Source organism: Rattus norvegicus, chromosome 15, assembly GCF_021556685.1.
Source record: "Rattus norvegicus strain SHRSP/BbbUtx chromosome 15, alternate assembly SHRSP_T2T, whole genome shotgun sequence".
In the NCBI taxonomy this organism is placed as follows: domain Eukaryota; kingdom Metazoa; phylum Chordata; class Mammalia; order Rodentia; family Muridae; genus Rattus; species Rattus norvegicus.
In genome coordinates, this window is record NC_141548.1 from 11,094,699 (window position 1) to 11,121,049 (window position 26,351).

At 45.5% G+C, this 26,351-nt stretch overlaps 1 protein-coding gene and 1 long non-coding RNA gene across 23 annotated transcripts in view; one reads left to right on the plus strand and one right to left on the minus strand.

The window, feature by feature from the left end:
- Positions 1 to 26,351, minus strand: part of Thrb (thyroid hormone receptor beta) — a 339,826-nt gene that overhangs the window by 114,632 nt on the left and 198,843 nt on the right.
- LOC148000817 (uncharacterized) lies at positions 19,514 to 26,001 on the plus strand. Of its 2 annotated transcripts, none has more exons than XR_015638642.1 (3): positions 19,514 to 19,649; positions 21,770 to 21,876; positions 24,412 to 26,001. It is a non-coding gene; the product is annotated as an uncharacterized LOC148000817 (long non-coding RNA). The 2 variants fall into 2 exon arrangements; XR_015638643.1 differs by having other exon boundaries at positions 19,554 to 19,649; positions 24,390 to 26,001.

Consider the following 26,351-nt stretch of genomic DNA (forward strand, 5'->3'; position numbering starts at 1 on the left):
CTACTGACGGCATCGGTACGCTATACATTGCTATTATGGACGAGGGGTTCCTAGATTTATCTGAATACCAGTGAAGTTAAAACAGATGGCTGGGCCCCAAACTCCAGAGTTTCTGAATGGGCAGAGTCTGTTCCAACATTCACAGTCCCCTCGGCTGCCTAGGCTGCTGACTTGAAACATGTTTGGAACCAGCATGGCAGGCGATGTGGCTCTGTGCTCTCCCTGGCCTACCTGTGCACGTGCCTGGATCCTAAACTCTCTGCCTCTGCCCAGTGCCCAGCAAGGCTCCCCTCCCCCTCCTGACTTATCACCTGTCACCTGCTCTTTCTTTATTAGGTCACCTCACAGTGGGGAGTGGGGGAGACATGTTCTTTCTTGGGCCTACATTTCTCTATCCCACTATTCCTCAGGCCTACCTCATTTCTCTACTCCTCCGTCAGGAATTTCCAATCTGGGTAGATTAATATGCTACCTGAAGATCTCTGTCATGATAGTTCACACAAAAGAGAAACCAGATTTTGTACCTTGACTGGCAACATTCCCCAAAGTCCACAGAGGACAAAACCTTTCGTGACAGAGGCAGCAGAGCAGGAGGCAGGTAGAAGGGCCAGGTAGGTGTTGACTTAAACCCAGGCCATATTGTTAACGATGCCATGCTCTACAGGCATGATATGAAGAAGGCAGTCATGGAGTCAAGGCTTATCTGAGGAGGAAGATAATGGGAACAGTCCCCTGGGGTGGTGAGAAGGCTGGGGGAAGACTGGAGAAGGCTGGGAGAGGAGTTATGATTGGAGGATAAGCTGGGGCCAAGCTGGATATGGTCTGGTCTGCTTGAGGAACATCACTGTCTTTCTGATCCCAGAGTTTGCACCCTAAATCACTCTGCTACCCTGAACTCCGTGCAAAAAGGCCAAGGGCATTGACCAAAATAATGAAAGAGGCATGTTTTAGAAGCAGTGAGAGTAGTTTATGAAATGTTTCAGTACCTTTTCCTAAACAATTCAACAGAAATCATATGAATGGGGCTCTTAAGTATTTCACCAGAAATCATAGGAATTTAGACCTTAAGTTTATGAGGAAAAAAATCTCTGGGAGACATAAATTTACTTTAAATGTTATGCTGTGAGGTTAAAGCTAGTGCAGGGCACATTTATCTGTGTTTATTGTACATACATGGTTCAGTGATCAGGGTTAATATATGTCCACTAAATTATGAAATCTAAGACAAAACTCAGAAAACTACTTATAAATATCATCTTCTATCATTTCTGTGTGTGTGCACATGTGTCTGTGTAACACAGAGAGTCATGCTCTCCATCTACTATCATATCTGAATGTGTGTGCACATGTGTCTGCATGTGTGTGTAAGACAGAGAGGCATGCTCTCCATCTACTATCACATCATGTGTGCACATGTGTCTGTGTGAAGACAGAGTCATGCTCTCCATCTACTATCATATCTGCATGTGTGTGCACATGTGTCTGCATGTGTGTGTAACAGAGAGTCATGGTCTCCATCTACTATCATATCTGTGTGTGTGCACATGTGTCTGTGTATAAGACAGAGGCATGCTCTCCATCTACTATCATATCTGCATGTGTGTGCACATGTGTCTGCATGTGTGTGTAACAGAGAGTCATGCTCTCCATCTACTATCATATCTGCGTGTGTGTGCACATGTGTCTGCATGTGTGTGTAACACAGAGAGGCATGCTCTCCATCTACTATCACATCGTGTGTGCACATGTGTCTGTGTGTAAGATAGAGGCATGCTCTCCGTCGTATTTTTTGAAGCAGGATCTCTCACTGAGCCTAGAGCATGGCCACAGGATCTGCTTTTCCCCATGTCTTTTAGCACTGAGGTTACAGATGTATATGGTGGAACACACAGTCACTGTGCTCTTCTCACCGAGACTCCCTCAACCCTGCATGGCAGCCCCGCTCCTGACTGAGACTCTTCCCCAGTGTTATTAAAGTGCTCTCAAAGCGAGTACACATGGGTTTACATAGCAGAGTGTCTATAGCCATATTGTCGGTGCTAAAATTGTCAAGAGTAGAAAAGTCTGGTAATAGTGGGTTATCTGAACATGTTACTGTGCTTCTAAGGTTTTAAAATTCCATTCAAAGAGTATTTACAGCTATCCTAAACTTTTCTGTGGATGATGAGAGGAAGGCAAGCAACAAGATGATGACGGGCAGACCCAGGCTTTAAAAACTCAGATAAGCAAGTAGCGAGAGAAAATACATCAGAATGATATGAGAACGAAAGTCTCGGTTTTCTTTATAATGCCTTTTGCATTAATCTTCTTCTAGAACTGAATTCATTTTATATTCTTAAGTATGCAAATTAAATGCTTTGCATGGAAGTTTTAATCTTCATTTAATTTTGTCTGTCCGGTGCTATCCTGTGTATGGAAATTAATGTGGGTTTTTGTTTTTCGAGGCGATAGGGAGAAAGGATTATTGTTGAAAATTATACCACAGAACCTTATTGCTCAATATTTGATGAGCACTAGTGTAAAATGTCAATGTGCACACATAAAAATAAACCAACACAAAATACTGTCAGCTTCCACAAAGTAGAGAAACACTTTCAATTCAAAGAGTCGTTGCCAAAAGAGCAGGGGCAGCTGGCAGGCTGTGTGGCCAGGGCCCCTCCGCATCTGACATATCAGGGCATCACAAATGGTACCTTCAGTCCTGGAGGGGAACGTGCTAAGCCAAGACCTAAGCCTTGGGAAATGGGGAGAATCCACCTCAGAAAACATGGAGCCTAGAAAAGGAAGGACTCGGATCCCTGGTGGAGAAAGAGCTGGAGCCCACAACTGCAGTGTACTGGAGTGGCCGGGAGACCAGGCTCAGAAACCTCTCCTGGGATCCTGAGGTGGGAGCTGAGCTCACACCCTGCTAGGGAGGTTACTGCAACTTCTTCCTTCAGAAAACAAGCTGGAGCTGTCACTGGGCCCACAGCAATTGAAGGGAGAAAGGCTAAGTAAAAATTTACCGGGCTGGAGAGATGGCTCAGCCGTTAAAGGCTAGGCTCACAACCAAATATATAAAAATTTACCTCTACTGCACTAGAGAAAGGGAGCGTCTCCAAAGGGCTTCCCTGTTAGCGGGAAGGGCAGGCGAAGAGGACCGGGGGACAGGGATGAATAACTGAGCGATGTAGAAAAGCGCATCGTGCTGTAATTAAGCAATACTCTGACTTAATAAGAATATTAAATAGATTCCTTATTTAATAAATAAGAGTTTACAGCCATATTATAAAATAAGATAAAAGGAGAAGGCAGAACTAAGGAACACAGTGAGACACAAAGAAACTAAACGGGGAAAGGTGGGGGAGCCTGTGCAGGGAACAGCCTGTGCGGGGAACGGAAGAGGTTCAGGCTAGGGATGTGGAGGGAGGTGGAGGGGTTTAAGCCAAGATCACTGGCATTTCTGAGAAGGGAACTATGACAGGAAAGGCAGGAGGAGGCTTCCCATCGCTGTGTTAAAAGACAGCATGACCAAAAGCAAAATGAGAAGAGTTTGCCTTCTACTTTTAGTCTGTCGCTGAGGGAGATCAAGAGAGGAAGTCAAGGTGGGAACTTTAAGGCAGAGACCATGGAGGAGACCATTTCCTGGGTTGTTCTCTGTTGCTTACTCAGCCTGCAGCTCTGTATAACCCAGGACCACCTACGGCAAGGGGCAGCGGTGTCCACAGAGGCTGGGACCTCCCTCATCCGTCATCAGTCAAGAAAGTGCCCCACCCCACAGACTTGCCTACAGGGCAAATGGGGGCATTTTCTCAATTAAGAGTCTCTTTCTCACACATGTCTAGGTTTGTGTCAAGTTGACAAAACCAAAGCAGCATTGTACTCATTAGAATCTTTCCAGGAGCAGAAACTGAAGGAAAGGCCATCCAGAGACTGCCTCGCCTGGGGTTCCTTCCCATATGCGGCCACCTAACCCAGTCACTATTGCTGATGCCGAGAAGTGCTTGCTGACAGGAGCCAGATATGGGTGTCTCCTGAGAGGCGCTAGACGATCGGGTTAGTCGTTGGGATGGGCACGGTTTAATAAAAGCACATCTTGTTTGTTTGTTTGTTTGTTTGTTTTGACCACACAGGGCATCACTGTGTCGTTTAAGCTGGTCTGAAACTTGCTATGGAGACCAGAAGGGCCTTAAACTCACAGATCTCTACCTGTTTCTGTTTCCATAGTGGCATGGTAGCATATGCACATCTTACTTTGTGGGTAGAGTTGGTGGTGCTGCAAAATAGCCTGCATTGGCAGGACCCTGACTCACTTCACAGACGCAATCCAAGGCCCAGGTAGAGGTAAGCTGACAGTGTGTACAGTTATCAAAACAACTAGGTATGTGGAGAGCCTCTCTGCAGTGCAGAGCGGCAGGCACGCAGTCCTGTGTGCTCCCAGTCTTGTGTGCTCCCTAAAGCTGGGCTAAGGGATCACACTAGTGGCCAGCCAGGGAGGGGCTAGTTCACCACCTGTGCAACTTCAGTCATGCATTGACCAGGAGCTGGCTGACGGGGAGTCCAGTCACTTGTCCACATCTTTGGTCAGACAGAGACTCTGAGGCAAGCCTCTCTGCCCACTGGATCTCACAGTTTACTCCCGAATCTCTGTCCTCTGACAAAATTTGATAAGTACAGGGGCAAGCTTTCATCCAGTCTCCTGAGGAAAAGTGAGGGAAGGGCCTGTCCCTCACCCAACAAGGCTACTTAAGTGAGGTGAGGAAAGCCCCACCCTGCCAGGATTCCTCTTCCCGTTGGCCCAGGTTCATGGAATTGTTGTCTTGAAGACATGCTTTCAAGACACAGCTCTCCACAAACTTGGGAGAGCAACCTGCTGTGGCTGGTGCTGAGGAAAGCTTCTACTGGATATTCTGCTCACTGAGGTAGCTGTCCTCTGAGGCTCATAGTCCTATACGTTACGAGGAACTCAATTCTGGAGTCATCGACACTTCATTTGTTTATGTATTCAGTTACAAAATTGAATTATTATTAAAAAACTAAAGAAAGTGGAGATCATCATGTTAAACAAAATAGCCAGACTCAGGACAGATGTCGCACACTGCCTTTAGTTGCCCTCCATATGTCTGGCATGAATATAGAAGGGGGGGGGTCTGCAGAAGCCAATGGGCAGAGGGTGTGTGTGAAAGTAAGAAAAGTGCACAATACAATGTGAGCATAGGGACATTGCACTGAAACGTAGGACTTCATACGGAAATCTGTCCCCTCTCAGAAGCTATTGGCAGTTACTGGTGGCTGGAGACTTTTCTTCAGTGGTGTACACACTTGTCACGGGTCAGTTGCCCGTGCTCCTATCGGTGACCTTATTAAAGTCACTGGCTCACAGAACAAACAAACAACAAGGAAAAGACGTGAAAGCGTGTGCACTCGGGGGGCGGGCACCCCCTGAAAAGGGTGGGCACCAGTGGGAGGTGAGGGGGATAGAAGGAGGTCACAGAGAATGAGTGGAATCAAAAGGTATTATATACATGCAAGAAAACGTCACGGTGAAATGCGTCAGCGTGTATACTCACATATGCTACTGGAAACTCAAAAATAAATTTAAAAGAAGCCAATTGACTCTGAACTTAAAAACACAACTCCACAAAACCCCGGGCATGCATTTTGTCACGCACACAGAGCTCGTGAAAATATGCCACCTGAATCAGTTTATTCTTTTACACTTTTCCACCTCCCGAGTCCAGTTTCGATAAGACTGACCCTCACTCCTATCTAAAATGTCCCTTGCCCAGTGTGGGACAGCCAATGGTATCACCAGAGGGAGAGGCAGAGGCAGGCTGTAGGCCACCCAATGGATTCCTCTTTGGGTTTCTAGAAGCTGATGGTCCATCATCCACCATGGCTCTCTAGCCCACAGAGAGGCCTGATATTCTTTTTTAAAAAAGATTTATTTATTTTATGTATACGACTACACTGTCGTTATCTTCAGACACACCAGAAGAGAGCACAGGATGGTGGTGAGCCACCATGCGGTTGCTGGAAATTGAACTCAAGACCCCCAGAAGAGCATTCAGTGATCTTAACCGCTGAGCCATCTCTCAACCCCAAGACCTGATAGCTTTCAGAGTCTAATTTCTCAACCAAGTACATGCCATGTGTCTTTGACCTGAGCATGTACACGTTGATGCTAGCAACTGCTTCCTTTGAGAAGGAAATGAATTTTAGTAGGGAGGGTACAGGTGTGGGGGACGAAGGGAAGTTCAGAGGAAGCTTCAAGTGAAGGAATGGTGCTCGCACACATCTGCACTCGCAGAGAGAACAGATAACGATAATGGAATCTACCTCCTCACGTTTCCAGTTATCCTTATGTCTGTAGAAACATTCCTTCCAGTGCCATCCCTGTCCACAGGTGACAGGTGGCATTTCCTTGAAGTGCGAGTGTTCAGTGTCCAGACATCTGCTTGTCAGTTAGGAATCTCAGTGGAGTGTTTCAGCTCATCAAAGCTCAATCCAGTGCTCAATCTGTTCATCGGTAAGCTGCCTCTGCTTCCTCCTCCTCTTTTTCCTCCTCCTCATCCACCACCACCTCCTCTTCCTCCTCTTCCTCCTCCTCCTCCTCCTCCTCCTCCTCCTCTTCCTCCTCCTCCTCCTCCTCCTCCTCCTCCTCCTTCCCAGTCCACATGGATCTGCGCGCTCTAGCTGTTTCTCTGTTAACCGCTTTCACACACTGACCCTTAGGGAGTGGTTCACTTTGTGAAATGTCACGCAAAGATTAGATATTTCTGAATGTTTGGTTTTGGTCCTTGGATTGGAAAGTAGGGCCTGTGGATGTTAGGCAAACACCACTGAGCTGTATCCTCAGCCTTTCTAAGTATATCCTTTCGGAGCATACTTGTACTAACAACAACAGCAGCAGCAGCAGCAGCAGCAGCAGCAGCAGCAGCAGCAGCAGCAGCAGCAGCAGCAGCAGCAACAATAAACCCTTGAAATAAAATGTAGGAAGAGCACAGCAGCCTATGGATGCTTCCAAGGTCCTTGGAGACAGAAGAGACACAGTGGCCTTCACTGTTGGGCCCATGTCTGTACCCAGTGAAGGGTAAGCAGAAAGTGAAGGTACCCTTCATTTTCCTTCTCCCATAGGACAGCAGTGACCCACCAAGATCAGTGGTGGCACAACCTTCTAGGTCCTAGGTCTCTTTGCGGTGGGTCATTTAAAAGCTGTAGATACCTTTTCCTTTAGCAAAATGGTGACAGAGTTAGAATGGAATTTCAGGTTGGCTGAAACCTACTTATTCCCCCTGATTGACAGAAGCAACACTTTTCCTGAGAAATTCCCAACAAGAAGCCTATCCCCATCACTCTGGAGCACTGGCGCTGTAATTCTAGAATGGTCTAGAATGGCAAAGTTTCATCTCAACATGGAAAGAAAGGGACATAGAGCACAAAAAGAACTGCAAACCAACGAGGAACTCATGGGCCTCCATCTTCAGGACAGCCCCGGAGGGAGAGAGGGGAGACGGGAGTTCAAACTCTGGGGGGCACCAGAGACATCTGCATGAGAGATTTTGTTGTTGTGGTTGGGTTTCATTTGTTTTAACAGGCCCAGACGAACACATTTTGATACTCTGGACTGAGAATTTCAACTCTGTACAAAGGATGCGTGAACTCAAGAAGCCAGAACATTCCATCTGCCAAGCTCTCAAGTCAGAGATTGAGCAGGATCATTGTGAGCACTATGTTGGTAGTGAGGGTTTAGGGCGATAGTTCTTAACCTTCCTAAAGCTGAGATCCTTTGATACAGTTCCTCATGTTATGGTAACCACTACCATAAAATTATTTTCATTGTTACTTCATAACTGTCATTTTGCTACACTTAGGAATTATGATACAAATATCTGTATTTTCTGATGGTCTTAGGTGGCCCCTGTGAAACAGCCATTTGGTTTCCCAAGGGGTCTCGACCCACAGATTGAGAAACACTAGTTTTGAGCAAGGCATGACAAAAGCTGGTTTGAGTTCTGTTAATTGAAGCTAGCAACCTGGAGATATGGCTCCATGGTTAAGGGCTTAGACCGCTCTTGCAGAAGAAGACTTGGGTTTGGTTCCCAGCACCCATGCTAGGCAGCTGCCTGCCATTTGCCACTTCAGGCCCAGGGGCCCTGAGGCTCCCTTCTGACCTCTGTAGGCCCACACACAACCGACCCCTCTCTTCCGCAAGGCAGAATAAGAACAATGTCCTGAGGAGCAAGGACAGCGGCTCAGTGGTTAGGGGTGCATCCTGCTCTTGCAGAAGACACCAGAACCTCCTGGTCATGTTGCAGCAGCCTGCGACTCCAGAGCGAGAGGATCTGATCTCATTTTCTGGCCTCATTCGGGACACACACATACACAAAAACAAAACTTAAAAACAATACAAATAGATCATAAAATAGACATAATAATAAAGCGGGAATGGGCAACTCAACATCTCTAAAAGCCTGGATGTGTACTGCTCAGCGTATAAAACAGCACAATGTGATACATCTGTAGAGAGACAGAGCTGGAGGTTAGGCCCTAGGCCTAAGACCGACTGACAGTGCATGGGGATGCATAGCAGCAAGCTAGGAAGGGCGGTTCACTCACAGTAGGCTTTGCCAGCCTCTGATCAACTGCAGGTGACCTGAAAAGGCGGCACCTGTCAAACCACTTCTGGTTACAATCTTCTGCACATCGGCCCTTAAAGTGCTCCCAGGAGTGAAAAAGACACTACTTGAGAAATATGACATCATTCTATGCCACGTGCATTCCGAGGCCAGCTTTATGATTTGACTGTAAAAGTGAAAACTAAGAACATTCCCCAGACCAAGCTATTTTAAAGGCTCGTTTCCTTGGAGGCTCAGAGCTTCATGTTGTACCTACAGTGCCTGTCCCAGGACAGGCGGACGAAGATTCTCGTGTATGAAGAGAGTGTATTTTCATCCCACGGTCTTCAAATGAGCATTTTCTTTATTCGTTCACATAGAATCTTTGTTTCCGATAAATGAGATCCCTTGACAAAAGTCCTGCAGTGTGTTTCCTTCCCCCTTACTGGTTACCAATGCAACTCTAGCTACAGTTTCCATTTCTTTACGTATCACATGGTTAGGAAGAGTAATGGTGCCGTGTAGACTCCCCAACTATTCAGAAGTAATGTTTTCAACAACGGGGTAGGAGGTGACTGGAAAGTTGGAAGGCTAAGAGCCCGTATGAACTGCTCCTCACTCCATGCATCCATGGGTAAATGAACAGTCACAAAAGATGGAAACGGTCACCAGGAAGAGAACTCAGTCATGCTTGGAGGTACATGCTGGTCTCGGAGCCACCTGGGATGAAAGGTCCACACGAGGAGGGTGCTGGACAAACACACTTGGTGCTGTGGACAGCAACGGGGCCAGACCCGCTTGGAAGCTATGTCAGGAAGACCAGGGATCCTTGTCAAGCACTGAGTTCTGGGGTTTGAGGATCATAAGGACTGTGGACCCCTTCCGGGCTCCCGTCTACAGTTGGCGTTAAGTGCTGCAGGATTTTCTTAGTCTCTGAAGAGACTGTCTCACCCAAGGCAGTCTTACTCTTAGCTAGGGAGACATTGTTTTCCTTTCAAATAACCTTTTGCATATTTGTTTATAATTTTATTAATGCCATGGTATTTAATCAAGGAAAGGAAACCGAGTGAGCCCATTCCTGGGATGAGTAGGCCGTGGGAGGCTCCTTTCTCCTTAGCCCATTGTTGTCAGCTTAACCAGGTGGGTCAATTCAGAGTCTCAGCCACCAGGCAGTTTCTTTCAAATACTCCTCTCATAATTTTTTTTTTCCGGAGCTGGGGACCGAACCCAGGGCCTTGCGCTTCCTAGGTAAGTGCTCTACCACTGAGCTAAATCCCTAGCCCCTCCTCTCATAATTTATTTAGCAATTGTTATGGCCTCTTTTTTTTATAAAATCCATTGACTCATACTTAGTTTTTGAACAGCTAGAACAGAGAGAGCAAGGAAATGATATGCTATGTTCTTTAAAGATAAGAATTCCAAATGCGAGTTCTCTGCACCCAAATCCCGTGGGAGGGAGAGCTAAACCTTCAGAGAGGCGGACACGCCTGGGAAACCAGAAGAGACTGCACTCTGCGCACATCTAGACGCCAGAGGAAAACACCAAACGCCATCTGGAACCCTGGTGCACGGAGGCTCCCGGAAAGAACGGCGCAGATCTTCCCGGTTGCTGCCGCCGAGGTGAGGACTTAGGCAGTACCCCACGAGCAAACTTGAGCCTTGGAACCGCAGGTAGGACCAACTTTTCCCCTGCAAGAAACCTGCCTGGTGAACTCAGGACACACAGAGGCAAAATTCCTCTAGGACCGGGCACTTCCTGTGTTTACCGGAAGTCCCACACCCGCGGATCCCGGCCCGCAGCAGCTCTCTGCTCCCAAACCCCGAGGGAGAGAGACCTCACCGCCTGATCAGGTGGGCACTCCTGAGGCTGCAGAGCGGAGGAGACCACCAACACTGCCCACCCCTGCCCACATCCCTGGCCCAAGAGGCAACTGTATAAGGCCTCTGGGTTCCCGTAGGGGAGGGCCCAGGAGCGGCAGGATCCCTGCGCCTGAGACACCGCCGGAACCTGAAGGAAACAGACCGGATAAACAGTTCTCTGCACCCAAATCCCGTGGGAGGGAGAGCTAAACCTTCAGAGAGGCAGACAAGCCTGGGAAACCAGAAGAGACTGCACTCTGTGCACATCCAGACGCCAGAGGAAAACACCAAATGTCATCTGGAACCCTGGTGCACGGAGGCTCCCGGAAAGAGCGGCACAGATCTTCCCAGTTGCTGCCACCGCGGAGAGGACTTAGGCAGTACCCCACGAGCAAACTTGAGCCTTGGAACTGCAGGTAGGACCAACTTTTCCCCTGCAAGAAACCTGCCTGGTGAACTCAAGACACAGGCCCACAGAAACAGCTGAAGACCTGTAGAGAGGAAAAACTACACGCTCGAAAGCAGAACACTCTGTCCCCATAACTGGCTGAAAGAAAACAGGAAAACAGGTCTACAGCACTCCTGACACACAGGCTTATAGGACAGTCTAGCCACGGTCAGAAATAGCAGAACAAAGTAACACTAGAGATAATCTGATGGCGAGAGACAAGCGCAGGAACCCAAGCAACAGAAACCAAGACTACATGGCATCATCAGAGCCCAATTCTCCCACCAAAGCAAACACGGAATATCCAAACACACCAGAAAAGCAAGATCTAGTTTCAAAATCATATTTGATCATGATGCTGGAGGACTTCAAGAAAGACATAAAGAACTCCCTTAGAGAACAAGTAGAAGCCTACAGAGAGGAGTCGCAAAAATCCCTGAAAGAATTCCAGGAAAACACAATCAAACAGTTGAAGGAATTAAAAATGGAAATAGAAGCAATCAAGAAAGAACACATGGAAAAAACCCTGGACATCGAAAATCAAAAGAAAAGACAAGGAGCTGTAGATACAAGCTTCACCAACAGAATACAAGAGATGGAAGAGAGAATCTCGGGAGCAGAAGATTCCATAGAAATCATTGACTCAACTGTCAAAGATAATGTAAAGCGGAAAAAGCTACTGGTCCAAAACATACAGGAAATCCAGGACTCAATGAGAAGATCAAACCTAAGGATAATAGGTATAGAAGAGAGTGAAGACTCCCAGCTCAAAGGACCAGTAAATATCTTCAACAAAATCATAGAAGAAAACTTCCCTAACCTAAAAAAAGAGATACCCATAGGCATACAAGAAGCCTACAGAACTCCAAATAGATTGGACCAGAAAAGAAACACCTCCCGTCACATAATTGTCAAAACACCAAACGCACAAAATAAAGAAAGAATATTAAAAGCAGTAAGGGAAAAAGGTCAAGAAACATATAAAGACAGACCTATCAGAATCACACCAGACTTCTCGCCAGAAACTATGAAGGCCAGAAGATCCTGGACTGATGTCATACAGACCCTAAGAGAACACAAATGCCAGCCCAGGTTACTGTATCCTGCAAAACTCTCAATTAACATAGATGGAGAAACCAAGATATTCCATGACAAAACCAAATTTACACAATATCTTTCTACAAATCCAGCACTACAAAGGATAATAAAGGGTAAAGCCCAACATAAGGAGGCAAGCTATACCCTAGAAGAAGCAATAAACTAATCGTCTTGGCAACAAAACAAAGAGAATGAAAGCACACAAACATAACCTCACATCCAAATATGAATATAACAGGAAGCAATAATCACTATTCCTTAATATCTCTCAACATCAATGGCCTCAACTCCCCAATAAAAAGACATAGATTAACAAACTGGATACACAATGAGGACCCTGCATTCTGCTGCCTACAGGAAACACACCTCAGAGACAAAGACAGACACTACCTCAGAGTGAAAGGCTGGAAAACAACTTTCCAAGCAAATGGTCAGAAGAAGCAAACTGGAGTAGCCATTCTAATATCAAATAAAATCAATTTTCAATTAAAAGTCATCAAAAAAGATAAGGAAGGACACTTCATATTCATCAAAGGAAAAATCCACCAAGATGAACTCTCAATCCTCATCTTCGATTGGTTTATATACAAGTGTGCAATTTCTAGGCTTGAAAGTAAAATGATGCTATCTGGTGCTGGATAGAGGAGCCTTATTTTTTATTATGGCAGCTTGCTATTTTTGTAACATGGTGATTTGGTTGAACACAATAAAGTACAGTAGTAACTGATCTCTCCCTCTTCCTGGATGAGTGAGGAGATGATTAAATGTTGATGTCAGCATCCATGAGCATATTCAGATGAGCTTCTGCTTCTGTTGAAAAGGATGCTGTGTTTGATTGTGGTCCGAAGCTTTGAAGCACTACTTGGCATCTCCTTCCTTGGAGGTCTCACTGTTTAAACATAACAGATTTGATAGCTTGTTGGTAAGGTGAGGTCCAGCTTGTCTCCACTAGGTCATCTTCATGTGAATCCGGTGGTTATACGGTTTTGTTCTAGGGATATTTCATTTTTTTAATAACGGTTTTAGCTGACATTCATGGAGAGAATGAATCCTTAGAAGTGTGCCACTAGTGAAAGGAAATCCTGTCTAGAGTATGTTTCTTTACAAAGCTGTGTCACACCATCTTTTGGGCCCTCTGCTGGAAAAGTAGAATCAAGTCTCAAATAATGCCTTTTAAATTGTATCCTCTAGTATTATAGATGTAGGACAGTACTGTATCATACCTCTGTGGATGTAAAATAGCTTGTACCTGCTTTATGATACGTAGTAGTGACCGTGCTTTATCAGAGCTCTTTTTAATGATGTTGCTCAGAATGTTTTCTTTCCAGATGATGATTGAGAAGCTAATTTAAAAAAAAAATGGTGCCAGGTACCACAAGAGTAACAGAACTGTGCTGTTTTCTCGGGTTTTGTTTTTTTACTTTTTTTTTTTAATGGAGTGTGCTGGATGTCTCTACAGTTTTGTTCAGATGACTGCAGAACCTGGAAAAGCTGTTGCTGCTGTTGATGCATAACACACTGCTATTATTGGTCTTTTTATATAAATATAAATATATATATACAGATATATAATTTGAATTTTTTGAAACTTTACCTGTGCTGTCAACTTTCAAAAAAAGTATCCCCGTTTACTGTGTTGAGTTGGCACTGTACAGAAATTAACAGCCATATTGGTCTAGAAATGTTGAACTTAAGTTTTTTCCATTTGTACAGGGGTAACACACTGTATTAAATATGTAAGGTCTTATATACGTGGGTTTGATTACAAAAACTAATAAAGTATTCTCTAAATTAAAAAAAATAAAAAAATAAAAAAAATCAATTAAAAAAAAAAAGAATTCCAAATGCTTGCTGGAGTTAATTTGGAATTTGAAATAATTCGACAAACGACTCTCACTGAGAAGTCAAATCCTGTTTCTCACCCAGGTACTGGTGTGATTCAGTGACATCCACAGAAAGTCTCTCAGTAGAAAGAATGCAAAAAAAAGACTGCCATGAGTTACACACATGCTATCCAGGAACTGTCAACCATAACGTTAGTGAGTGTAGGGGGCTCTTAGCTCATTTTCACGTATTTAACTGATACTGAATAGCTATGAAGTCAGGCACTCTGGGACTCTTGTCCATGATTGGGACTAATCAGCGAACAGATATCTCGGCTTACTGCCTGTAAATCCTCCAGTAATATTTAAGTTGAAGATGACATCTACACATGTCACCATCACAGGAGATAGATGCCATGGGAGAACCAGAAAAACTCCAATCAGAAGCTAGACTACACTCCGTGCATTGCGTGGTTAAGAGCAGACCCTGACTTACAGCAAAATAAGACCATGTACGAAACAAATACATAACCCCTCCCACATCAGTCATCAATAATCAATCAGAATCCCTATATGTGGGGTACATGGACTGTGCCACAAGGGGAACTGCCAGGGTGCTGGTGGAGTAGAGCATGGTCACACCTTGGAAATCTCAGAACTTGAGACCAGAAGCAATGGAGCTGGCTTCCTCCCTGTTTCTGTGCCTGCCTCAGAGCAGGCAACCAAGCAACGACCATCCAGATACCAGTCACCTACCCAGCACCCAGAACACCTCTCCGTGCTAATGAGGAACCTCTGTAGCCTTAGCCTGCAGCCAGTGAGTTTGCCCACCCTGGATATTCTTACCCCCAAACCACGTAATCCTTGGTTCACCCTGAATAAAGAGTATGCATTCAATCCCATCCTGAATAAAAAAATATGAACGAGCTAAGATCGTCTCAGAGAGCTGCTTCATTAAGGATCCTTGGAGAAGGCCTTTGCCTAAAAGAACAGAAACACTAAGATTTTTACCACTCCCACACTCCTGTCTGTCCAGGACATGGAACTGTCCTCTTTGGGCTGGTGATCCTGCAGAGCCCTGATACTCTGAAGAGAGAGGAAAGGAGGGGAGGGGAGGGAGGGGAGAGGAGGAGAGGGAAGAGGAGAGGAGAGCAGAGGAGAGGAGAGGAGGGAGAGGAGAGGAGAGGAGGGAGAGGAGAGGAGAGGAAGAACCCAGAACCCAGAACCACATCTATAGACCAATCTGATAGAGACAGTTTCTCAATTAAATTTTTATCTTTCCAGATGACCCAAGCTTGTGTCAAGTAGTAAAAAGACAAAACAAAACAAAAAACCCAAACAACAACAACAACAACAACAACAACAAAAAACAAAACCAAAAAACCTAACCAGTCCATCATGGTGGGGGCGGGGAGGCATACCAGTGAGCGGCAGCCATGACAAATAACAGGAAGCTGAAAGACCACATCATCTACTGAAAGCATGAAACAGGGAGACTGGGGTGAGACGCCGGAGTCTCATCGCCCACCTTCAGAGCCATACCTCATCCAGCAAGGCCATACCCCCTAAATCTCCCCAGCATCGGGCCAAATGTTCAAATACCTGTGGAGACACTTGTCCTCTAAATCATAACAGCTGTTTTTCCTCTGTCTTCTAATATCTGTTTGGCAAAGAAGAAAGATTGGCAATCCTGTCTTTATAAAGCTTGATGCATCTGTTAAATGAAGGGCCCAAGGCCATTTTGATCACCTGTCACATTTACTTGTGTGTGTGTGTGTGTTCGTGTGTGTGTGTGTGATAAATCCGTGTTGTGTGTGCTCTGTGCATATAACACCTGTGCGTAAGTAAGAGTCCTGTGCATACAGCCAAGAGCTGGATGGTATGGCTACCCCCAATACCCAACTTGCTCTGGAGACCATCTATCAACTTTCCAAAGCTGAAATTACACACTGGTTACCATGCCTATTTGGTATTTTTTTTTTCTTTTTCTTTTTTTCGGAGCTGGGGACCGAACCCAGGGCCTTGCGCTTGCGAGGCAAACGCTCTACCACTGAGCTAAATCCCCAACCCCCTATTTGGTATTTTTAAGGGTTCTAGGGACTCCGGCCTTCACACTTGCGGGGCACTGGACCATCTCCCAGTCCTAATTTAAAGCTCTTAATTGGCTTTAGTTTTGATCCCGTAACTGGGCAATGTTGTTCTGTAGAATAGAGTGAACATTCCCAGGAGATGGCAGAAGAGGTGGCTTTCACAGACAGAAGGGACTGAAGTAAACAGAAACCACCAACGTGGGGCGACATGTAGAGAGACCTTCTCTCCTCAGATGGAGGATGGGTAGTGTAACTGAGACACGAGACCGCTTTGCCAACACTAGTTTTCGTTCCCGTGGGGGGCAAAGCGGACATGGTACCACAAATACACCAGCTGAAACTGGCCTGCTGTAATTAACAATTTCTGGGAAGATCAAGTAAGTTGCTTGGCTTCAGCCTGGTGATGTGTCTCCGTTGTGACGGACAGCCTGCAGTGCGTCATGCTCCCAGTTGGTGCAGACAGCACCACACTGAGGATGGATGGGCATCTGGGGCAATGAGAGTCTCAAGCCTGGCCTGAGGGAATGATGAGTGGCTGTACCAGGAACAACAGGCGGGCTGCCTCCATAAATGCTGGGGGCCGTGCAGCTGCAAAGTATCTCCTGCAGGGGGACCTAAAGAGGACTGCCTGAGAGTGCAAGGACTACTGGTGCAAATAATGCCAATCAATCGAGAGCTGCTGTTTAGAAGAGATACTTTCTTGGGACCTACGGGGCGTGGGTGGAGGGTATTAAAGGAGCGTACAACAGTGCTTAGATGAGCTTCCTGCAGCCTTTCTCACCCCTAAGAGCAGGTACGGTTGGGGGTTGGGCGAAGAGCTATCCATGGCATAGGCAACAAGTGGGTGAGGTTATCTCGCAAGTGTTCCCATCTTCCTTTCCACAGAGTTCCACAGGATTCTGTCTAAGAAGTGCCTGGGAGATCACAGGCTGAAGTGACTCTTGTTCTGTCCATTGAGTCTGTGTCAACTGACTTTTACTCTCTGCGTCGGATGGCACTTACATAGACCTCTGGTAATAACCCATATGGAAATAATGTCTTTGGTGGACTAATTTATAGCATGTTCAAAACAAACAGCAACAAACTGGGGAGCGGAAGCAAAGAGGATTAACTGGAGAAACAAATTCTTGGCCAACTTTTATTAACTTCCCAGTAGATCGGTTTTTCTTCTTCCTCGGTCACGTGCATGCACAGTGTTACGCAACGTTTAAAAAAAAAACGGTGCCAGAAAACCAGGAAGTTAGCCGGGCGTAGGGTGCGTGCCTGTAATCCCAGCGCTTAACATGTGGAGGCAGGAGGATTGTTGTGAGTTCAAGGACAGCTTGGGCTGGTATTAGACTATTAGTTACCAATAATATATCCGAGATCATCACAAAACAAAACAGACACCTCGGCCACCCGGAGGGAGGCAGATATTATATCCGTGCCTACATTACAGCCTCCAGAACAATCGGTTTCGATGAGTCACGTTGACTCACGGGCTTTCTCTCATTTACATCATGCTTTCTGACTTCTACGATTCTGAAAGTTTGTGGACTCACGCAGAAGCTTGATCTTTAGAGTGGCAGCGCTGATGTGATGGCCTTTTAAAACATGGGCTCACTCGGCTCACTGCTCTTGGAAGGATTAGTGTAGTTTCTACAGGAGCCCTGCCTTTCAACAGAATGGTTACAGCAGGGAGAATGGCCAGGGGACTGCTGTTTGACTTACTCTCCCTAGACAAAATCTCCTTCCCTAAGAGTGTGCCCATGTGCCCCCTGTTCCAGCTACTTCTCCAGCTAATTCCAAGAACTCTTTGAGGTAAGCCTAATCTTAGATTTGAACCCCCAAATTGGAGCTAAAACCTCTTTTCCTTATAAAGGTTCACAGTTTTTTTGGGTTCTTTTTGTTGTTGTTTTATTGTAATAACACAGAACTATACATGAACAAACACAATGAAACAGTGTAATATCCTAGAGTATCTACTTAAGAAGAATGTGAAGAAAAGATCACCAGATTTTATTCATTGCAACAAAAAAAAAAAATCCCCAGTTTCCCAGAGAGTAGCTGTCTGCTAATTTCTTTTTCTAAGAGAAAACTGTACTCGCAGCAAAGGTTTCAACTAAAAGATCTGAGACTATCTGCTTTCCGTTTATTTTTTTTTTCTGTTGGGGATGGAACTTATCCTATTTAATGACATTGACAATTCGAAGGGACAACATATCATCTCTGCTGAGTATGTGTGAGAGAATTCAGATGCCAATCTACTTTCTTTAGTCACCCAGCTCGGCTGACTGAAGAGCAGAGGTAGTCTGAGCTGATTTCTTTGGTCATGGGATGACTGTACTCACTTGATCTTATATTCCCACCCCAGTGAAAGGAATTAAGTGTGCCCACCTTGATGATGATAATGATTCACTCACATCTCCAGAGCCAGAGACCACCCCCCAGAATTCACTGATTTGACACTTCATCGAGCAGTATCAAACATCCCATGGGCTCACTTGGCGTTTACCGCACACCATGCCTTGAGTTTATTTGAAGCACACCTGTATCACGGCTATTGAATTATCACGACTTAGATTTCGGTTTTAAAACTGTGTCTTAAAGGGTCCAGTTGATATTTTGAAGTTTGTGACTTCACAAGATAAATAATAGTTGTGGTTGTCTGGGTGAGAACTGTCTCAAGGTCACGGGTTTGAAAATTTGGTCCCCAGGTTGGTGACAGGGTTTGGCAGGGTTACAGAACCTCTAGGACACGGAGCTGGAGGAAGTGAGCCACTGGGGGTGAGAGTTTATAGCCTAGTTGTGCTTGCTGGCCTCCTCTGTGCTGTGTGCTGGTGACATGTGACCAGCCAGCTTCCTGCCTTCTGAGCCATCCTTGACTCGTATCCCTTTAGAGCTTTAAGCTAGAACAACCTGTCTCTGTTGGACCTTGCTTTGGCCATAGTATTTTTCACGACAACAGAAAAGTGCTTAATCTAACAGTGCAACTGCGTGCAAGACGCTTTACCTTTTGGGGACCCAAGGTTGGCTGGTTCCCTTCCTCCGTCCCTCCCTCCCTCTCCTTACCCTCACTCCTCCCCAATTGCGTCCAGTGAAGCTACTGGATTACATCTATATTGAGACAGATTTTCTTTGGGACAGAGAGGCACAGCGGCAGCTGCACAGAGGAAAGCTTCGTGCAGTAATAGCTAACCCTCCCGTGAGAGACACATGCTCATTTCTTCTTCAAGCCATTTGTTTTCATCATAAAAAGGGCCAAAGCACCACCCTGATTGCAACGGCTTACTCTCTGCTACTGTGTGCAGTTTGAAATTCGACCAGAGGGGCTCATCTTTTCGATACTGCCAACAAGTGCTGTCTCTAACTCCAGCAGGCCAGGCATGGGACTCCTGTGAGGTCTGAGAAAGTCTTGACAGCTAACGCTCCCTCATCTGAATTCAGTAGCAGCCGCCTATTTGGATCTCCGCACTATGTCTTGATGGCTTTCACATAACGAAAGATTTGGAGCCTAACGGCATGCTCTCATCCCTTACCACAGAATCTTCCTGCTTCGTCTTGCGTTCCCCACCCCCACCCCCTGCCAACTTCTTGCCCTGCGGTTGATACTTCCTCTTCCAAGCGCTGCTGTGGGCTCTGTAGTTTGGGTTTCAATATGAATGTAAATATTGGTTTGAAAAGGACGACTGAAAGTTATACGTGTTTGTATTCTGTCTAAGCTCCGCCCCCACAGCTATCTGGCAACAGTCAGGTAAGCTCCGCCCCACCGTTGCCTGGCAACAGCCAGCTGTGCCTGATACACTATAAGGGGCTGCTTGCCCCCTCCTCATTCTCTTACTCTTACTCCTTCCTTCTCCGCCCTCGTGCTCTCTTTGTCCCCGTCCCTTTTCTCCCCATCCCCTCCCTCATGGCCGGCCTTTACTTATCCTCCCTTCTACTCTTCTTCTCTCACTAAACCTTTCCACGTGGAACCGTGTTGGCTTGGTGTGTTCTGTCCGGGAATCGAGCCAAGATTTAAACCGTAACAATATGTAACAGCCTACAGCTTGAAAAGAACTGAAGTGTCATATTTTCTTCATGCTAAATAATTTTACAGCTTTGGACGACTGAAAGTTAGAACTTGAAATTTAAAAAGTGTTCTGATACCTTGTCCCAAGCGTTAATGGTTATTATAAATTTCGGGAATTTTGATCCTGGCCAAGCCATCTGATCTCACCTTCTCAAATGAAGAAGGTGAGACCATTACCTCTGATGTCTCTGCTGGCTCCTTTTTTAAAGGAATTTTTTTGTGATGTAGGGGAGCCAAAGGGGAGGAGCCATAGTTAAGTGATGGCTCTGAGAGCCACAGTTCACTGCTATTACCCTGCACTTTTGGCCACTTTTGACTACACATCTAGTTTGTGTTTGGTTTATCTAGTGTGAGGAAATGTGTGTTTTCTTCTGCTTTTTTGACAGTGAGGGGAGGCTTATTTTGGTTTCTTGTCTGTCACTTCACTGAACTTTACAAACTGGTAGGAGCAGCTGTCCGCCCTTGTTTCAAAGATGAAGCCTTAGGGACTTTAAAGACAGGACATGGAAAGGCTTTATCATCTATGATTCTGACTCAGGAGTCTAGTCCAGTCTGCTAGACCCACAAGTGTGGTAAATACCCTCTCCAGGTGACTGGGGCATTTGAGCCTCATCTGCACCCGAGTTGTCTCTCCTCCCACCCCCAGTGTTTAAATGCCCTGATACTGAAAAGGAAGGAACATGTAGGTCCTCTACAGTGTAAGAAGAGGGGCGGGGAGCAGGAGTCCTCAGAGTTGTTTCTTTGTTCCCTTTCTTAGGCTTCTGCAGACAGACTTCAAAGGGAAGCTATCGGGCTACTGTGCCTGATCCCGGAGGCCAAGTTCAAATGCTCCTCTGTGTGACTCACTCAGTGGCACTGTATAGCACGGTTTCTAATCCTTTCCTACTGGGCTGCCACTTAGTGTGTAACCGACACGCAAAGAACATTTGCACAACTCATCTGAGGCTTTCACCTTCAAGGCCCCTACTCATTCAACTTGTGAACTCACTGTTGACCATGCAGTCATGATGTGGTGACAGTCTGAGCTTAGACATCAGTATCGATGGGCTCGAATCCAGGCTCCATCCTTTCTCTACGTTTTGACACTGAACCAAGGGTTAGCATTGTAAATCTCAACTTGTTATCTGCCAAAAGGAAAATTCTAGAATCCCCTCCGTTGGTGGTAGCATGAGAAAATGTGCTTTAAAATACTTGTTTGGGGGGGGGGAGCAAAAGAGCAAGTTCATGAAGAGGACCCAGGTATGAATTCCAGCATCTACACAGAAGTTCATAACCATCTTTAACTCTGGCCCCAGAAGATCTAATGCCCTCTTGTGACTTCCAAAGGCACCAGGTATCTGCATGATGCACCCATAAATACTCAGGCAAAACACTCATACACATAAAATAAGAAGAAATAAGTCTTAAAAATTAAAACAATTGTTTCTTTGCCTAGGGCTTGACAACCATATGCGGACTGTCAGTGACTGAATTCCCTAACATGCCTTCATGAGGCTGGGTCCTGAGGACACAATACTGCGCAGGTAGATGATGTCAGGGATAGCAGTGAGGAGGCAAGCATTATAGTTGAAACCAGTATCTGTGGTAATGTCTGGGGAGCATCTCCGTGGACCTCACATCTCTGTGGGCTGACAGCAGGGAAATCAAGTTGAATAGAAGTCATCTGCCAATCGTACAGAAGCCAGCCTTGCCAAGTGGGAAGAGATGTGTGCCATTTGAAATTGTTGTATGAAGGTTTTTCAAAAACAATATGCTTCAAATGTCTAAGGGTTCTGTTCCTTTCTCTCTTTTTATTTTCAAAGGGGTTGGAATGGAATCGTAAGTTATCAGTTCCATGACTCATGAAGGGAGAGAGAAAAGATCCAGGGCAACAGAAGGTGTCGAGGAGGAGCTGTGAAAGGAGGAGGAGGTACCCCTGTCAGCTGAGCTTGTCTGCCCCCAACTCACGCCCCCTGCAAAGCCCCGCCCCCTGGGGACTCTCACCATTCAGGAAGATTTGCTTTTCATTGTGACTGGGAGGGGACCCTGGTACCCAGTGAGTAAAGGCTGGGTGTGACAAACATTCTGCCCTATACATCAATCACAGTCCCTTATAGCACACATTCTATACATCAGTCCCTTATAGCACACGTCCTATACATCAGTCTCTTATAGCACACATCCTATACATCACACTCCCTTATAGCACACATCCTATAATCACAGTCCCTTATAGCACACATCCTATAATCACAGTCCCTTATAGCACACATTCTATACATCGTAGTCCCTTATTGCACACATTCTATACATCGTAGTCCCTTATTGCACACATTCTATAACATCACAGTCCCTTATAGCACACATCCTATACATCACAGTCCCTTATAGGACACATCCTATACATCACAGTCCCTTATAGCACACATCCTATACATCACAGTCCCTTATAGCACACATCCTATACATCACAGTCCCTTATAGCACACATTCTATACATCACAGTCCCTTATTGCACACATTCTATAACATCACAGTCCCTTATTGCACACATTCTATACATCACAGTCCCTTATTGCACACATCCTATACATCACAGTCCCTTATGGCATACATTCAATACATCACAGTCCCTTATAGCACACATTCTATACATCGCAGTCCCTTATTGCACACATTCTATAACATCACAGTCCCTTATTGCACACATTCTATACATCACAGTCCCTTATTGCACACATTCTATACATCACAGTCCCTTATGGCATACATTCAATACATCACAGTCCCTTATGGCACACATTCAATACATCACAGTCCCTTATAGCACACATTCTATACATCACAGTCCCTTATGGCATACATTCTATACATCACAGTCCCTTATGGCACACATTCTATATATTACAGTCCCTTATTGCACACATCCTATGCATCACAGTCCCTTATAGCACACATTCAATACATCACAGTCCCTTATAGCACACATTCAATACATCACAGTCCCTAATAGCACACATCCTATAATCACAGTCCCTTATAGCACACATCCTATATATCACAGTCCCTTATAGCACACATCCTATACATCACAGTCCCTTATAGCACACATCCTATAATCACAGTCCCTTATAGCACAATCCTATAATCACAGTCCCTTATAGCACACATCCTATAATCACAGTCCCTTATAGCACACATTCAATACATCACAGTCCCTAATAGCACACACATCCTATATATCACAGTCCCTTATAGCACACGACTGGCTGCTTCGAACCATTGGCCAATAGTGCTGATGTGAATTAGCTGTTTGAACACTGTGCATGGAAGTCACTGGATCTTCTTAACCTTCCACCCTAGAATTCCTGCAGGTCTGGGGTGCTGCAGGCTCAGGGGCCTCAGCCCAGCACTGCTGGGCTACTCTGCTTTCCCTGTCAGATCTGAAACCCAAGACCGCTGTGCACTTTGTCACTTAGAGAAGTTCTGGGTGAAGACGTGACAGTTAAGGCATTTGCCAATGCAAGCCATTTAATTAGTTGCAGAAGTGCACGGAGTGAGACCAGGAAGCTGTATGTCTTCAGTTGTTGCTTTTGCCTGTCTTCTCTCAGTGGTTCCATGGGGGAAAAGCAATGTTGAACATAAGTTGGAGCTAAAAAGAATGAATAACGCTGTCTCTAAGAAGTTATGTTAAGAAATCAGCACCATGACCAAAGGAATCCTCAGAGGAAAAGGTTTAAATACAGCTCACAGGTCACAAGGCACCATGAAAGGCAAGCCAACAGAGGCATCAAGGCAGGAGTCTGGAGGGGGGAACTGAAGCAAGCTCAAGGAAGTCCCTGGTCACTTGATTTCTCTCAGACTCAGAGTTCTACCTTTATTTTACAGTTCGGTTCCTCTTGCCTGGAGAGGTACCACCCACTGTGGGCTGGGCCCTTCTACACAATTAGCAAGTGAAAAAGGCCACAGACTTGCCCACAGGACAATCTGATAAAGACACTTATTCACTTATTCCCTCTTCCTGGTGTCAAGTAGACAAGATTAGCCATCACAGTGAGCAAGACTGGCTGGGAGTCTTGTGTGTAAAGTTGAACTAACTAACTAACTAACTAAACTAACTAGGACCTCATTCTGTTTGGGAAGTATGTAAACTCTGCCTTCCCTGAGGACACAAAAATAGGATATTTATTTTCTACGCACTGCTCTGCATCTCCAGGAAAAATCCCCATTTTCCCCTTCTTGAATAGGCAGTATGATATTATACTTTTTATAAAAAGGATGGCATAAATTTTCATTTGAAGAGGATCCAGAGCTATGGGAAAAGAAGACACATTTTTATACTAACCCCCTATTAGAGTTGCAACATTTGACAAAACAAGCATTTGGAAAATCAGTAATTATGCTGCACAGAACTAGCTCTCCTACTTCTGTTCCTGCCTCCAGATTTTTAATTTGTCACCAGCAGGAGGAACCTGTCTCCACTCACCTGTGATCCCAGCAGCCAGGGAGGCCTCCTCAGATGTGGATTTTCGACAATAAGCAAGCACCGTTCGCTTCCTGTAGCCACGTGGGAGGTGTCGACCTCCAGAACTCGATTTGATTGTTGCTTTTACAGTGTTAGTGGAGTGCTGGAAAGAGTTCTACGTCCAAGAGCTATGATTGGCAGCTACGCAGGGCGGGACCTCATAAACCAGTATCCTGAGCAGCTGGCCCCAAGGGCTGACTTGGGAGCAAAGTTTTAGTGGCTGGTTCTAGGGACTCTCACCTAGATCCGTATGTGCCTGGGGCCCTCCTCCGCTAATAGATAATTCCTGTTCATTTTCACTGATGGAGGAGGCTGTTTGCATCAGATTCCAGTTAGGGATCATCCTTCATTTTTCTACTGATATGAGGGGGCCTACCAGGACCTACTTTTCCAACTTGAACAAAATGCACAAAAGCATTATTTTTAAGCTACAAACCCACATAAGTGGGTGATTAAACCAATCTAGTCATTTGTAAGAAGTACTTAAAAAACAACACAACCACAAAGATGATGACGATAATGATGGGAGGAGGGAGAAGAAACAGCCAACTAGAGAACAGCAGAACTCATCGCATTAGGGAGAACTGTTTCTTAAACCTTTTGCTCACATTGCAAACCCATACCTCTTATGTTCTTGGTCACGATGTAGTCTGCATTGGGGCTATGGCCGTCAGTTGGAGAGGTGCCACCCAGAACGATGGTGGAAAGGTGGAAAGAAAGGACTTGCTTATGAAGTAAAAGCCCCTCCGATTTGGGATGCATGTCCAGAGTGCTGGCTGAGGAGAGGAAGGACGGGAGAAGGCTCAGGGTTAAGTGGCAGGAGCCAGTGTGGGATTTCAAGCCAGAGTCTGCTGGCCAAAGAGGAGGGCTGGCAGCTGGACAAGCGTGAGTTTTATTGCTGCTGATTATTAGCTGTGTGAAGATGGAGGAATTTTTAAAGAAACCAAGCATGGGCTTTAAAGCCCTGGGACGATCTTCAGGTATGCAACTCCACCCTGAAAAGAGACGGCTCATGAAACGTGTGGTTGACAATCCGCACAAAGTTCCAAGAGCTTAGAGAAGGCAAACACAAATTTGTGTGTGAGAGATGCATGGGGCCGTGGGTTGAAACGTTAACAAATGCCACCCTGTGGACATTTTAATCTACAACGGTGGCGATCAGCTTCTGCCTTTATAGGCTCTCAATGCCAAGCCCTCTCTCTTCGTAAGCGTCGGTACATTAACATATGGCTGTGCGCCTGGCTGTTCATCTACCAGTCACCCTTACTTATTATTTTTGGAGGTGGAGAACTAAGGACTGAAATATGAGTTGTCTTTCAGAAATGACGCAGAAGTTAAAATATAACCTGGCCTTTGTTAGAGCTCACTACTCACAGAAGCCTCGCCAGCCCCAGGACTTTGTTTCTTGGGCAGTGGGGATAATTACAACCCAGGCAAAGGCAACTGAGAGGCTGTCAGGGTTCTTCGTTCATGTTTTCTAAAGTATTTTAAAGCACGCTGAGACAGAACTCAATGTCCTTATTTATTGACAAAAACAAAAACAAAAACAAAAACAAAAACAAAAACCCTAAAATCTCTACAGAGAATCATTTATCCACCCCTGGTCAACCCCAGAGTACTGGTCATTTCCCACAAAGCTGATACGTATGAAATCCTTCAGCTGTCTCCATGGCTGTCCATCCCTAGTGAGACTATCTTAGAGCTGCGCACCCCAGTCTTGCTTTTGTGCCAATGCATAGCTTTCCCTGCCTGACTGTTAATTGTGGCAGACAGTTTGCTCTTCTGAATATTATTTCCTCATAGAGAGGAAATGGCCTAGGTTGTGCTTCCTGTTTTATTTCCTCAGCCACCCAGAGATAAGGCCACAAGGCAATTGAGTT